Raw genomic sequence first — 14,267 nt, 5'->3', positions numbered from 1 at the left:
GTAGACACACCAGCTTGCCCTGGCCCAGAAGGGAGGAAAGGTGCACTCAATTCTAAAGGGAAGAAGGGCCCAGCACCACACGGGCCTTGGCACCGGGCAGAGAGCCCATCTCCTGCCTCCATCACTGTCCCCTGGGGACTCATCCCTTTAGCCCAGGCTCCGAGCGAAACGCCCTTCCCTCTTAGACCCTTCTTGTCCAATAGAACCTGATGTCATGGTGGAAAGGCTCTTTATCTGTGCTGTCCAACACAGTAGCCACCAGCGGCTATGGAGTACTTGAGATGTGGCTAGTTCATTGGAGAACTGAATTTTCCTTTTTTTTTTTTTAAGTTTTAATTTTATTATTATTTATTTTGAGAGAGGGAGAGCACACGAGTGAGGGAGGGGCAGAGAGAGAGAGGGAGAGCGAGAGAATCCCAAGCTGGCTCTGCACCACCGGCACGGAGCCCAACGCGGGGCTCAAACCCACGAACTGTGAGATCGTGACCCGAGCCAAAACCAAGAGTCGGACGCTTGACCGACTGAGCCGCCCAGGCACCCCTGAATCTTTCGTTTCAGTTCATTTCAGCTGCCACACGGGAGGGTTACTGTACTGGAGAGTCCAGATCCGGAATCCTTCCAGCTGCCCCTTTCCCTCCCAGCCCAAGAGTCAGGTTGGAAATAAACTTAAGAGCATCATAAGACAGAAACCCACTCAGAAGACCCCCATCTCTGCCACCAAGCCTCTCCTCCATTCCGGCGTGGATTTAAAAATCACTGGTCTGCCTCCAGTTTATCTGTCTCCCTCCCTCCCTCCCATCTTTTTCTTTTTTCTTTTCTCTTCTTTTCTCTTCTTTCTCTTTTTCTTCCTTCCTTCTTTCCATTCCTTCCTTCTCTCCTTCCTTCCCTTTCCTTCCTTCTTCCCCTCTCCTCCCTTCCCTCCCTCCTTCCCATTGCATCCTTCCTTCTCCCTCCATTTCTTCTTCCTTCTTTTCTTCCTTCCATCTTTCCTCCCTTCCTACCTTTCTTTTCTCCCTCCCTCCCTTCCTTTCTTTCTTCAAAAAAAAAAAAAAAAAAAAAAAGCATCAGTTTAATTAGATAAATCCTCTGAGCACGTGGCCTGGAGTTCGTCATGGAAATTAACCTGCTCCCAGATCTCAGATAGTGAAACAAGAACCGGGGTGTTTTGGCATAGCACAGTGAAATGGGAGAGGCCGGTGGCGATTCATACACCTCATCTTCCATAAGTGCCCCTCGCCCCTCAAGTGCCCCCTGCTTTGCAAAGCCCCCATGTCCTTGCCTCCTTAGGTCACTGCCTCCCAGCCACCTCTGCTTCTTCTCCTGGCCCTTCCCTCCCCACCTCCACCCAGGCCTGGAGGCATGCCCCCCGCCCCAGGGCAGGATCACCCAAGGGCAGGGGGAAGCCTGGGCTGCATCCCCACCGTGCCCCGCTTTCCCCAGCTCGACTCTCTTGCTGAGCACCGAGCTTAGCGCTTAGCGCTGGGTCGTCCAGGGCTCAGCTCAGCCTCGGCCCAAGGCTGGCCTGTTGTTCCTCGGATTTTCACCCCGCGGTCCCTACTGTGTGCTGTTTGTTCACCCGGCTAAGTGCATCCCAGAAATAACGTTCAAAGTAAAAACTCAGTAAAAAAAAAAAAAAAAAAAAAGACCGCTGTGCTCTTACTCGGGGCTCACAGGTGGGCTTCCAATCCCATTTTACAGATGTGCAAACAGAGGGGTAGTGAAACTGATCCCTGGGCCTCTGGGGCCCGCATTAAGCCCACAGGCTGTGTGAACACAGGCAGGGTCCACCAGCACCGTGGGGCAGTTCCCAGGGGCTGCCCCCACCAACCCCTCGTCAGTGTCCCCTCTGGGGTCTGACTCCAAATGTGGGCCTTCTGACTTAAATACCAGGAGACCTCAAGGTAGCCCAGAAAGATAAAACACAAAATCAGAGTTTCTAACACCACAGCACCCCACACCTTCGGGAGTCCCAGCCCCCAGATACAGAGAGCGGGTTCTCCCTTCTGTCTCGTCCACAGCACGCCCTGGTGGGCAGCAGGTGTGTCCACACTCACTCCTGTGTGAGTCTGAAACACACACAGGTGCCAGGCTGGTTCTAAGCACAAGCCTCAGCTCGTCTAATCCTCACATCAACCCCACGAGGCAGCCAATGCTATATCCCCACTTTACGGATAAGAAAACCGAGGCACAGGCTAGTTAAGTAACTAACGTAAGGACGTGACTTTGATCCCCAGCTAACTAATTCCAGAATGCATAATCTACAATCTATGCAGCTCCTCAGTGAATCCATGGCTCAAAACAGTTAAGTACACCCCACATCCTGAAAGGGGTCCCCTGTACCGTCTGAAAAGCAACTGCCCCCCACTAACTCAGTCCCCAGCTCCCAGTAATGAGAACCAAAGCACAACGTGATGTAAAAACGCAACCCCAGCACCACCCTTACACACACGCGATGTTCAGGCCCACGGCTCTCGGGAATGACTGATACCATATTATATGAAACTGGCTCATCTGACACAGAGGGCACGCTGTACGTGACTCTGTGACCAAGATCAATTCTCCATGACATTTCATGATTTCAAAGAACTTTCAGAGCTGCTAGGCCAGCCGACCAGCAGGGCGACCCCGTGAGGGAAGTAGGGTCAGAGGCCATTTGATAAGAGAGGAAACTGAGGCCCAGAGAGGTCCAATGACTTGCCCAAGACCACACAGCGGTTTAGTGCAGAGCCGGAACGGGAACGCCGTCTCCTGACCCCTATAACCAGACCTCAGCGGAGCTCCAGACCACCCAAGTCTCACCCTGTCCCCTCCTGCCAGACCAAAGATGCTGGGCTTGGCCCATGGTCGTCCCCCCCTCAGGAATCAGATTTCCCTGAAATTCCCAAAGGAGCCTCTGGGCCTAGTGGGCCCGGAAATGGCCCTCACATAGCGAGCTGCACAGCTGAGCTCCCCAGGGGCGAGGGGGGCGGGCAGAGCGGGAGACGCTGGCACAGCCCCCGTGGGTACTCTGCCAGCAATTAGTGCTGGGGAAGAGTGCCAGCCTGGCAGAGCCGATTCCCCCACCCCTTCTTCTCATCACACACACACACACACACACACACACACACACACACACGCACACGCACACGCACACGCACACGCACACACGCTTACCCACCCCAAGACCAGCAGAGAGGCAGCGCGGCTTCCTTTCGGTAAATCTCATCAGCAAGGCACACAGGGCAGGCGATTTGGTCATTACTGCTTTTAAACAACAGAAAAGCAGCATCCACACGCCATTAACCCGTCCTGCTCTCCCTCCGGGTTTCACACCAGCTCAGTCACCAGCCTTCATCTCCAACTCCCACGCACCCCTTTTTGCATGCTCCCCAGAAGTTGCTTTCCAAAAGAAACACCGAGTTAAAACACACACACACACACACACACACACACACACACACACACACACACCTGACTATGGTAAGTCAAACCTGAATTGTATCTCCTGCCCCTCCTCTGTCTCCAGAGAAAATCACCCACGGTTTGGACACGACCTTGGCTAAGACCATTCCTCAAATACCCTAGGAATCCTCCAGAATGCCCCTCCGGATGAGGAGAAGGCTGCCTTTGTCCTGTAGAGGGACATCTACCTGAGCAGGTATGGCTCTTTAGAGGGGAATCTGAGTGTGGGCCCCAGTCCACCTGCACGGGGCGGGGAGCCGTGTCACAGTCTGACCTGACTCTGCTCCCCCAGTACTGAGGTAGGCAGGGATGGGAACGGACAGAACAGATTTTGCCTCCTCGCTTGCCTTCCCCCCCACAACGGTCCTGGAGAATTGGAAAGAAGCCCACCAGAGCAAGGGACCCTAGAGGGTCCTTAGCTGGGTTTATAAGATCTGCTGAAACCCCTCAAAGAATAAGTAGAATTTATGCTTATGAGACCTTTTTTTATTAAGAGGATTCTCAAAGGGGGCACACGAACTCAAAAGAGGAAGGAGCAGAGACCCCCCCCCCCCACCATGGGCTCAGCAGTATCTCCTGCCCAACTGTCCCTCTCAAGTGGCCCTGCCCAGCTGCCTCCCTGGCCCCCCCCCTCCTGGGCCTCCCCTTGCCTGGCCTGGAAGCTGGTCACTGGGAGCGCTGGCCCCGGGAGCTGTGCCATGCTCCTGTGCCAAGGCCCACTCACCCTCCTGCCGGCCTGCCAGGGCTGCCCGCAGGCCCGGCAGAGGACAGGCCCGGCAGAGGCCACCAGCGGGGAGGAGAGAGGAAGCCAGCGGCTGCTCGTCTTGAAAAACCTCGAAGATCCTCTAAGCCACCTAGTGTCCGGAGCTGAGCTCTGGCCGCCGCTCTGTCCCTCCGGCTTACCAGAGCGGACAATGCGGGGGAGCCCAAGGGAGCAGGACAAGCCATCCACCCCCCACCTTCTCCAGGAACCTGAGGCCAGGGTGGAGGGGGGTTGGGGGGCAGACAGGAGCTGAGCCTGCCGGGGAGACGGTGCCCAGGAGGGAGCAAAGGCCCTGTGGCACCTGCTCCCCGTTACAACCCAAGGCAGGGCCGACCCAAGGCAGATGCTTCCCTTATCCCAGCTAGTCACCCTCTCCTGGAGATCCCAGTGTCATCTCAGACAACCGTCTGGTCTGGGCTTCTATGGGCACCCCCCCACCCCCGCCACCCCAGCCTCCAGGTCTCCTGCAGAGCCTCCCAAACCCTTGGCCTGCCACTCCCCCAGGACTGCATGCCCCCCCTTCTCTGCTCTCTCTTTTCTCTGTGTCCTCAAGACTCCTCTCACCTTGAGAAGTGTTAGGATTACCCAGCATTTACACTCAATGCTCTCTCTTCTTTATTCCTTAAGGCTTATTAAGAATGATAATGAGTTTCGAAGGAGCCACACGTCTCTCTCTCTCTCTCTCTCTCTCTCTCTCTCTCTCTTCTCTATCCTTCCCTCTCTCTCCCCACCCCCCTCCTTGGCTCTCTTTCTCTACGTGTCTTTTCCACCAAAGACACACAGGACAAATCCAGACCAAAAGAAAAAAAAAAAAAATTCCAACAATATGGAACAAGGGCACTTGAGGATTTATATTCAATAAACCCCTCTCTCTTCTTCCCTCTCCCTAGTTGTTCTCAATTATTCAGATTAAAAAAAAAAACTCCCCCTTCACTTCCCCACCCTCCAGACCACCCCTCACTCTGCTGGACTTTGAGCAGGGAGAACTGTAGAAGGGGCCCAGCTTGCCCACACAACCTCGTTAACGTGCAGGCTCTTAAACGGTTGATTAATTTTTGCAGAATTTATGACAGGCGTTAGCTCCCCCCCCACCCCCAACCCACACGGTGGCCTCAGCACCACAGCAACTTAACTTGGTGAACTTGAGTCGGGGGGCAGAGATGGGGCACCCCCCCCCCCCCATCCCCAGTGGCTTCCTGCATCTGGAACCACAGGCAGCCCAGCGACAGAATGAAGACACACAGGTGCCAAAGGCCAGGCAGGAGACAGACCCGCTCGAGGCACGGCGTCGACACCCACAGGGGAGATCACCAGGCGGCCAGAAGCCATGGTTAACTTTTCGCTATTCGGGACTTTTTAATTCCCAAATAAGGAAGCCATTGGAAAATAGGCAACAAGCAAACGAGCCCGCCAGCCTCCACGAATGCCCAAGTTCGCGCCCACCAAACCACTCCATGCATCCCAGCAGAGGGACCGCCTGATCGGTCTGCTGGGCTGCCCTTCAGAGAAGGGGAAGAACAGATCCTAATGAAATTACAGTTTTTAAAATGTCTATAAATTAAATCTCTCTCTCTCTCTCTCTCTCTGAATCTCCCCTTGAGCTCCCTCCTTTACAAGGCTTGTTTGCCTCTCCTCGGTTCGCTCTGCTCATGTCTGTTTTTCTGATATAGACATCAAGAGGTTACGGGCTCAATTACCACTCCGCTGGAGTCTCAGCACCAGACTCGCCTGGCCTTCTCTTCTCCTCTTCGGAAATCAGATACCAAAGAAATCTCTCTTCTGCTTTATATTTTTATTTTTAATGCCAAAAGCCTAAAGATTCATTCAGTTGACTCACAGCCTTTTTTAACTTACTTCAAATGGAGGGGTGGCGGGGGGGGAGAATATCCTTCTTCATTGTGTCCGAGTATAAATATAATAGAAATGCTTTTCTCTTTATCTCATTCCCCTTTTTTAAGGACACACACAAAACCTTAGGAATACGTGGAATTTCAAAAGGATGGAGAACAGAGTATAAGTGTGCTTAATTAATGCCTGCCTGTTGGCGGGGGGGGGGGGGGGGGGGGGGGCAAAAGAGAGTATCAGCTGGACATCTAGTATCTTTCTAAAGTTAAGGAATGACATCCTAAGACTTCTTATTAGCAAAAAGTCCATTTGAAAAGGGAGGAACATAAATGGTGATTTAAAAAAAAAAAAAGGAAAACATTTCTTACACCTTTCCCAACACTGTCACTTAATACAGAAGGGAGATACGCTGGCTCTATAATTTTACATCCTCACAGAGCCATCCCCTCCAAAAATAAGTGAAAAAAAAAATCCAGGTCATCGTCAATCATCACAGCGGATTCCTGAGAAGCAGAAATCAGCTTTAGGTTGTACGGCTAAGGGAAAAAACAACCCCTTTGCTATAATTCTGGAAATATTAAACCAGAGGGGATTCCAAAAGGTACTTTTCCAGGAAAAAACACTTGAGACAAAGGCTGGAGAAAGCTGAAGCTCAAGGTGAATCAAAAAAGAAAAACTTTGTCTTTCCAATTAACTAGACTGGGAAAAAGAAGGGGGGGGGGGGACACACATTACTACCAACTCATTAATTCTTTCCTGTAAACAATTTAATTAAATTCTGCTAAATACAGGAGAAATACTCATTTTGGAGTGCTTCCCCCCTACCTCCAAAGCAAATTCCTTCAGGTTACTCCCCCCCATGCCAACACTTTGCCTTCCGCACAACCTTCAAATGGATTTCCAACTGCACTGCTCACGGCTGCCAGAATGACAGCCTCATATGTCTGAAAGCTGACACTTCAGCTTTTAAAAGAAATGGGGGAAAATAAGCTGTTGACTTCTTGGTTAAAGTATTTTCTTGTTCTAACTCATGTTCTTATGTCACTGGGCTAAAAAAAAAAAAAAAAAGAGAGAGAGAGAGAGAGAAGAGAGAAGAGAGAGATATGACTTTCCTTGAATGATCTGTTTAACCTAAGCCAGAGGAAAAAAAAGAAAGTCATTAATTACTTATGTGAGCTATTGCTTCAGAAAGACAATAAACCTGCCCGGTCGCCATGGATATGACATATTTGCTCTGAAAACAACACAATAATTAGCAAAGGGGAAAGATACAAGGAGAATATGCAAACTCCTGAGTTTAAAGCCACAGTGTGCTCTTTTCTCCCGTAAGCCTGTTCTGTTTGCAATCCAAATCAAACAAATTTTTAAAATATAGCAAAGGGGGAAATAGCAAGAATGGCTCCTCTCTCCTCTGAGCTGAGAAGCAACAACCACTCCACCCCCTTCCAAAAGAAAATAATGTAAAAGAGAACCAGAATGGCATGAGAGGGGGGGGAAAAGTCAAGCACAGCCTCTGTTTTATTTCCTATAGCAGGGGTGGAGTCTGAGGTTTGTTTTTTCTTCTCTCTCTCTCTTTTTTTTTTTTTTTTAAGTGTGCTCTTATTTAGTTTTGGACCTTCTGGCCAGATATAAATTTATTTATGAAAGCCAAATGCCCTGTGTGTGGCTCACCCCTCCCCAAAGTAAATGGAAATGGGAAGGGGTGGAGGTGGGGGATTCTACTTGCAAAAGCCAAACAGTATACTCAGAAAGCATCAGCTCTAGAGAGGGACATCCACTCCCCCCACCTCCAAGAAAATGGAACCCAGGCCTTACTTTAAAATTAAAAATGCATTAAATGGTTTTACCTACAACTTAGTCCCAGAGGATCATTAGGAAATGCAATCGCTTTGTATCATATCTGTCAGCGTGATAAATATCTGAGTTCAGAGTAGGTTTGCAATTTTTCAGAGTGTCACAAACCAAGATAATTTTTTTTCTGCCTTACTTTCTTAATTCACTGTACCCTCCTCCCCACCCCCCAAAGTCTACAGAAAAATACCTGAGGAGGGGAGGAGAAAAAGAGAAAAAGTTGATATGCTCTCATACACAAGACAGAGGTTACTGATATTCCCCCCAAAAGTGGAGAAATTAGGACTGCAAAATATTTGGGTATTAAAAAAAATTTTTTTAAGTACTCCATTAAGTTTGAGTAAAAACTTTCCCTCTCTTCCCAGAGGCTAATTTTCCAAAAACAGATGGTCAGGATCTAAAAGAGAAGCAAATATACCTCAACCCCCACAGGCAGAGAAATCTAACTTTGAACTTCTTTTTAAATTAAAAAGGGGGGGGGCAGATAAACTATTAATAAGTATGAAAAATTAGCTGAGCTACAAGTTTTGTTTTTCTCACTAAAAAAATTCTTTAAACACAGGGGAACAGATATAAAGGAGAGGTTTACATTTGACTTTCTATTTTTTTTAACAATAGTTGTTTTTGTGTGTGTGTGTGTTTTTAGATTGGACTCTTTGATCTTGAAAGAATTTTGCTCTTATAAGATGGGGAAGGGGGGGGCGGTGAAATGATCTGTTTTAAATGATGATGCAACTTAGGCATCAAAGCCTTCGCTCTCTTCTAGCCATAATAAGCTGTACTTGCCACAAAGCGCGAGTCTCCCGGCTCTTCTCCTTCGTAAGAAGGAAATAAAAAGCACTGAGACTCAGGGAAAGACTCGAAGTGTCTGCAAGGTGCAAAGTCTAAAAACAAAAATCAAAAAGAGAGGGGGAGAGAGAGAGAGAGAGAGAGAGAGAGAGAGAGAGAGGCACTGCCCCTTTAAACGTTTTAGTGCATATGGAGTTTGATTTCTGAAAGAGATCAGTTTAACATCTCCATAGAAACCAGCAACAGATTATCATCAACAGAATAAATAACTAGTCTAATAAATTAAACAGGAGGCATAAGATCGCTGGAAACCTGATTACTGAAGTTCAACAATATTCCCCATAAACTCTCGTTAACCGCCTCCAAGGTGGCTAACAAGATGGGGGCGGGGGGCAATCTCTCTAGCTCGCGGGATTCCGGAGAGAGAGACGGTGGCGGCCGCCGGGAAGGGAAAAGTTCCCCACCCTGCCCTGCAGAGGGTCTGAGAGCTCCAGTGAGGAGCAGACCACAAAGCCGAAGTTTAGGAAGTGGGAAAGCCACTGGCGTCGGGAGAGGCAGCGCGAGTCGCCGGAGATGGCCCGGGACGCACCTCCTGGCCGCCTCCGAGGCGCAAACCCGGAGCTTTGCGCTCGGGCGCCGAACGGCCCAGCGCCCCCTCTGGGCACGTGGAGCGCAGCCCGGGCGCAGCCCCCGGGGACCAACTACCCCCCTCACCACGCCCGGCGCAGCTGCTCCTGCTCAGCCCGGACAGCTCCCTTTAGGACGGCGACGTGTGTGTGGTGTTCGTGTGTGTGTGTGTGTGTGTGTGTGTGTGTGTGTGTGTGTGTGCGCGCGCGCCGCGGGGGGGGGGGGGGTACCGATTTACCCGGCGATCTGTTTTCCAGTCCCCTCGCGCGCTCTTACCGCGCGCTTGTACCAGCTTAGAGACGTCCTAAATTTCCCAACTTTGCTCCGCGACTACCCTGGCCTTTCTCCCCTCGCCGCCCCCATCTCTTTGAGTCTACCGGGTGTTGGCGGGACAACCACACAGTCTGGAGGTCGTGCCCCCAGACTCCGCCGGGACAGCGACGAACAAACCCCCTCGATCCAGCTGGGTTTGGGGGAGCTCCAGGCTTGTTGGAGGGGTGTTTTCGCTGCTTCCCTGGTGGACAAATCATACGCACCCGCACACGCACCCGCACCCTCCCCAGCGTGACTGGAAGGAGGTCCTCGCCGCACCCAGGGCCCGCTTCTCAAGCTGAGGCTGGGTCCGGAAGAACTTGTGGAGAGGGAGAAGCAGCCCCCTGCCTCCCTCGGCACTCTTCTCCGCCCCCAACTTCGGACCTGGGTCGGGAACGACTTGGAAGAAGAATCTGCGCCCACCCCCTAGAGAAAAATCTATTATTATTATCTTAATCTACGCCCCCAAAGTGTCCCTCCCGCTGTGATTGACGGCGCATACACCTGTTCCCCTCGCCGAGAAGCTCCCAACGCTGGGGACAGACATTCGCCCAAATGCTCCGCAGAGACCCAGCGCCGCTCGCCACCCTTGCCCGCCAGCCCCCGCCCGCCGCCCCAGCGCGCCCCTTGCCCGCACTTTGCCACCCGAGCGGCCGCCCCCTCCCCTCCCAGGCCCGGCTCCCCGGCCCGCCCGCTCCCGGCCGCGCTGGCTTCGGAAAGAGAGAAAGAACAGAAAGCAAAACTTCCTGGCGGCCGACGGCCATCAGCTGCACATTCTGCAAATGCCACCGAGTAAAAATAAACCGGCCGCCGCTCCGCCCGGCCGGCTCACCCCGGGCGCACGACTCGGCCCCCTGCCCCGGGAGCTCCCTGACAGTCTGTCCGACCCGATATACCCCATTCCCGCGCGCCCCCTGGAGCCCCGCTTCGCGACACTCCTCTGCCAGCCACCACGCGCTCCTTTGCCCTGAAGGTCGACCCCAAGTGACCGGGTGGTCCGGCCCTCTCCCCTTTGGTGCCCTCCTGCTCCCCTAACGAGCTACTCTTCTCTGTCCTCCAACTCGTGCCTCTTTCAGCCTTGCGTCCCTAGATTTAGGGTTTTCTTTTCCCCAACTGCTAAGCCCCGAGGTCACCCTCAGCCCACCCTGGGGGCACAGACCCCGCCAGACCCTCGCCCACCGCGGCCAAGCCCCCTGGGAGCGCACCGCTCCACCCGCCTGCCGGCCCGCCAGCCCAACGTCCCACATCCCCGGGCGCAACTTCTCTCCCGGCGCACACAACAACCGCGGCAAGTCCCCGGAACTTTTCCCCGGACCCAGGCGGCCGCCGGCGGACAGCCGCATGGCCCTAAGCCGGTGCCCCGGCTCCCTGTGCCCAGCACTGCCAGTCCTGCGCCCGGGGACGCTGGGGTGGGGGTGGGGGGAGTGAGGAGCGCCACTTGCCGCGCCCGAAGCAGCGCACTTGAGACAAACTTCCCAGGCACAAATGAAAAAGGGGGCGCCGCTCCCCCCAGCCAAGCAACCCATTGCCTTCGTTTTCCCACCCGGAGGCACCCCTTGGCACCCCGCGCCTAAGTGAACACTGCCTACCTCTGCCGGTAACACCTACACCCTGGTATTGGGGCACAAGAGTCGGCTGGAGGGGCTCCCCACCCACCCCTTCCCCTGGGCAAAGTCTTGCAAAGTCACCCCAGGCACCCCTCACCCCTGCCTCCTTCTCTGCCCTGGCGAGCGCACGAACCCCTGCAGCCGGGGTGGGGGTGGGGGGGGTGGAACGCAGGGGGAAGGAGTGATTACCCGGTACTGGCGAGCACCTGCCCCCCCGCCCCGAGCCTGCAGCGCGGGGGACGCCCCCACCCTATTTGTAAAGTCCTGCACTCACGCCTGGCACCTCCCCCTCCTCTCCCCTACCCCGCCGCCCCCTCAGCTGGAGTAAGTGACCCCCAGGAGCAGCAGCCCTCCCCTCCCCCGGAGCCGCGCGCTGGGCATTCCCCTGGCCGCGGCGGGCGACGCGCCGCCCCGCGCCCGGATGCCAGCCCTCCGTGCCCCCTGCCTCCCGCACTGCCGGAGTTGGGTGGCAGCCGCCGCGCGCAGGCAGGCTGGCTGGCTGGCTGGCTGGCTCGCTCGCTCGCTCGCCCGCTCCCTGCTGCAAGCGGCAGCCTCGGGGGTGGGGGGCTGCACCGGGACAGGGGGCGAGGCGGGGAAGCACCCCGGGAGGCCCCCGGAGCTGAGGGGCGTGGGGGAGCCGCGGCGGAGGGAGCGCCGAGTCTCTTACCTGCACTTGGGGCGGCTTTGGGTGACTTTCCAAGTCCGGGGGAAAAATGTGTGTGTGTTTGGGATGGAGCGCCGCGGGCGCGCATGCGCTGCCCAAAGTTGCCGGATCCCGGATTTTTCGCTCCCAGTCTCCGCTCTCGCCCGCTGTGATTATGGAATTCTCCGCGGCCGAGCGGGCGAGTGGGTGGCATGCAAAACCCGGGCCGGATCGCAGGGCCGGGCTCCGCTCCACCCTCACACCCCCAGACCTTCCCCTCCCTGTTTCTTCCCACCCACCGCCCGGGCTGAGCTCGGCTTGTGAGCGCAGCTAGACGCGGCCTGCGGAGGAGCATCTGAGCGCACGGCTCTCTTTTGCGGCTGGAGAAGCTTTCTACCCGCACCGCCCCCCCACCCCCAACCCAGTTGAGTGGAGCTGAGGCTGGGGGACAAGAGAGGAGGGACAGGAGTGGGTCGCTTTCACCTGTTCCGATCCCTCGAGAGCCAGTCTTGCTTCCCACTTTCCCACTGAAGAACTAGGTCTTTTCTACAAGTTGGAATGTTAGAATTGCCGAACCCAAAGGAACGTGATGTTCTCACTGTTTGATATCTGCTTTGCACTCATTCTTTGCAAGGGAGTTCTTCATTCAGCCCATTGTGCAGGAAATAAATCCTTAAGTGAGCAAGATAGACCATGAAGAATGAACTTGACTGGGAGTGGGGGGGGGGGGGGTGTGCGGTGAAGGTAATGAACATTAAAACAAATGAATAATATTTCAGAGAGTGAAAGGACCCATGAAGAAAATAAAGCAAGGAAATAGGATAACGTGTTTGGGGAGAGCTAATTTACCTCTCTCAGGTGACAGGAGGGCCTCTTTGAGGGGAGGAGACCTTCCTATTCCACCAGAGAAGCCACCCCCTTTTCTCCCTTTGCCCCTGCTGCCCATCTCCCAGTTGGTCTGAGGTGGCCATACTGGGCTGAGCTTGGAGGTCAGCTACAGTCCTGGCCCCATGGTCCTGCCTTTCTCCATCAGGCCACCCCTGTCCGATGAGGCAGTGAGTCATTGTACCTGTTTTTTCTTCTTAACAACAGCATGATGGAAATAACGTCAGACGTGAAAGAAATGGATAAACACTCAGACTGAGAGAGAAGTGAAAAATTGACCACAATAGTAAACGAAATAGCTAAATGATTTGTCGAATAAATGAATACAAATTCAAAGTATGACCCACAGTTTGGAGACGTGTTCAACAGAATGCATTAAACTAAGAGGAAATACCGCAGGCTGGTAAATGTTATTGCAGGCTGGTAGGTAGACTTTGGGGCCTAATCTGCAAGGTTTTGGCAAAGCTTCTCAGGACTGGAAGTAACCAGAAGCCCTGGATGGTAATTACCCAAGACAGATATCTGCTGGGATGCGTTCCATGCCTTGCTTTAAGCTTGAAATTAATTGGTTAATGGATAGAGACTAGGGACTCCATGGTCCTCTGGCCCTGAGTGGCCAGGATTGGCCCTGTCCCCTAATAAAGCCTCCAGATTTGGGAGAGGAGGCCCAGCCATCCCCATATCCCTTAGATGCTGAGTGATCTCGACTTCTTTTAAATTGGCTGAGAAAAAAAAAAAAAAAAAAAACAACAACCTCAAAAATAGACCTTGTCTCCTTACCACCTGGAATGGGTCTGAGAATCCCATGTTTGGGATTAGTCCACACCAGAAGGCCAGATTTAGGAGTGAGACACACTTCTCAGGTTCATTTCGTCTTCTCCCCTCTTTACCCCCGTAATTAATAGGAAGCAGCAACACCTTGACAGTTCCTGTGGACCACTGACCCATTGCCACCCCACACCATCAAATCAGTCCTCAGTTCCAGGAACTGGCTGCTGGCCTGCCTCGCCTAAGACCCTTGTGCCTGGTGACTCAGCAGAGCACACAGCCCCAAAGAGCTCAAGCCCTATCCTGCCACTGTGCAGAAGGAGAAACTGAGGCACGGTGAGGGTAGTGACCTGAGAAGTGGCGAGGCAGGTTTTCTCGCTACTGATTCGAGGCTAATTCCACTCCTGGGGCCGTATAAAGAAGTGGGTGACGGCTCGTGTTTGGTGGTCAGACCCCAGTCACTCCCCAGCAAGGTGATCTTGGTAAGGCATTTTGACCCCTCTGCGCCTCAGTTTCCTCAACAGTAAAATGGGGATAATAAAAACGTACTACTGCCTGGGCTTGTTGAGAGGCGAAAATGAGTTAATGCAGGAAAAGTGCCTGAGCCAAGCTAGTGATCGATAAATGCCAGTAATTGTCATTGCTCCTTGGGACATCCAGTGCTCCTTCCACTTCTCATTTCTTCCTGCCCTCTCTCCCTTCTTTGCCTCTGTCCTTTCTTCCTCCAGAATGCACT

At 53.4% G+C, this 14,267-nt stretch overlaps 1 protein-coding gene across 1 annotated transcript in view; it reads right to left on the bottom strand.

Moving 5' to 3' along the window:
• The window catches only part of CASZ1 (castor zinc finger 1), a 146,653-nt gene extending 134,599 nt beyond the window's left edge, over nt 1-12,054 (bottom strand). The window contains exon 1 of the mRNA XM_060622326.3: nt 11,903-12,054. The gene's annotated coding sequence lies outside the window, so the exon portion shown is untranslated. The remainder of the gene's footprint in view (nt 1-11,902) is intronic.
• Nucleotides 12,055-14,267: the final 2,213 nt, after the last annotated feature.

Source organism: Panthera onca, chromosome C1 (assembly GCF_046562875.1).
Source record: "Panthera onca isolate mPanOnc1 chromosome C1, mPanOnc1 haplotype 2, whole genome shotgun sequence".
Taxonomy (NCBI): domain Eukaryota; kingdom Metazoa; phylum Chordata; class Mammalia; order Carnivora; family Felidae; genus Panthera; species Panthera onca.
Note: the sequence above shows the minus strand (reverse complement) of the source record. Positions and strands in the feature narration are given on the sequence as shown.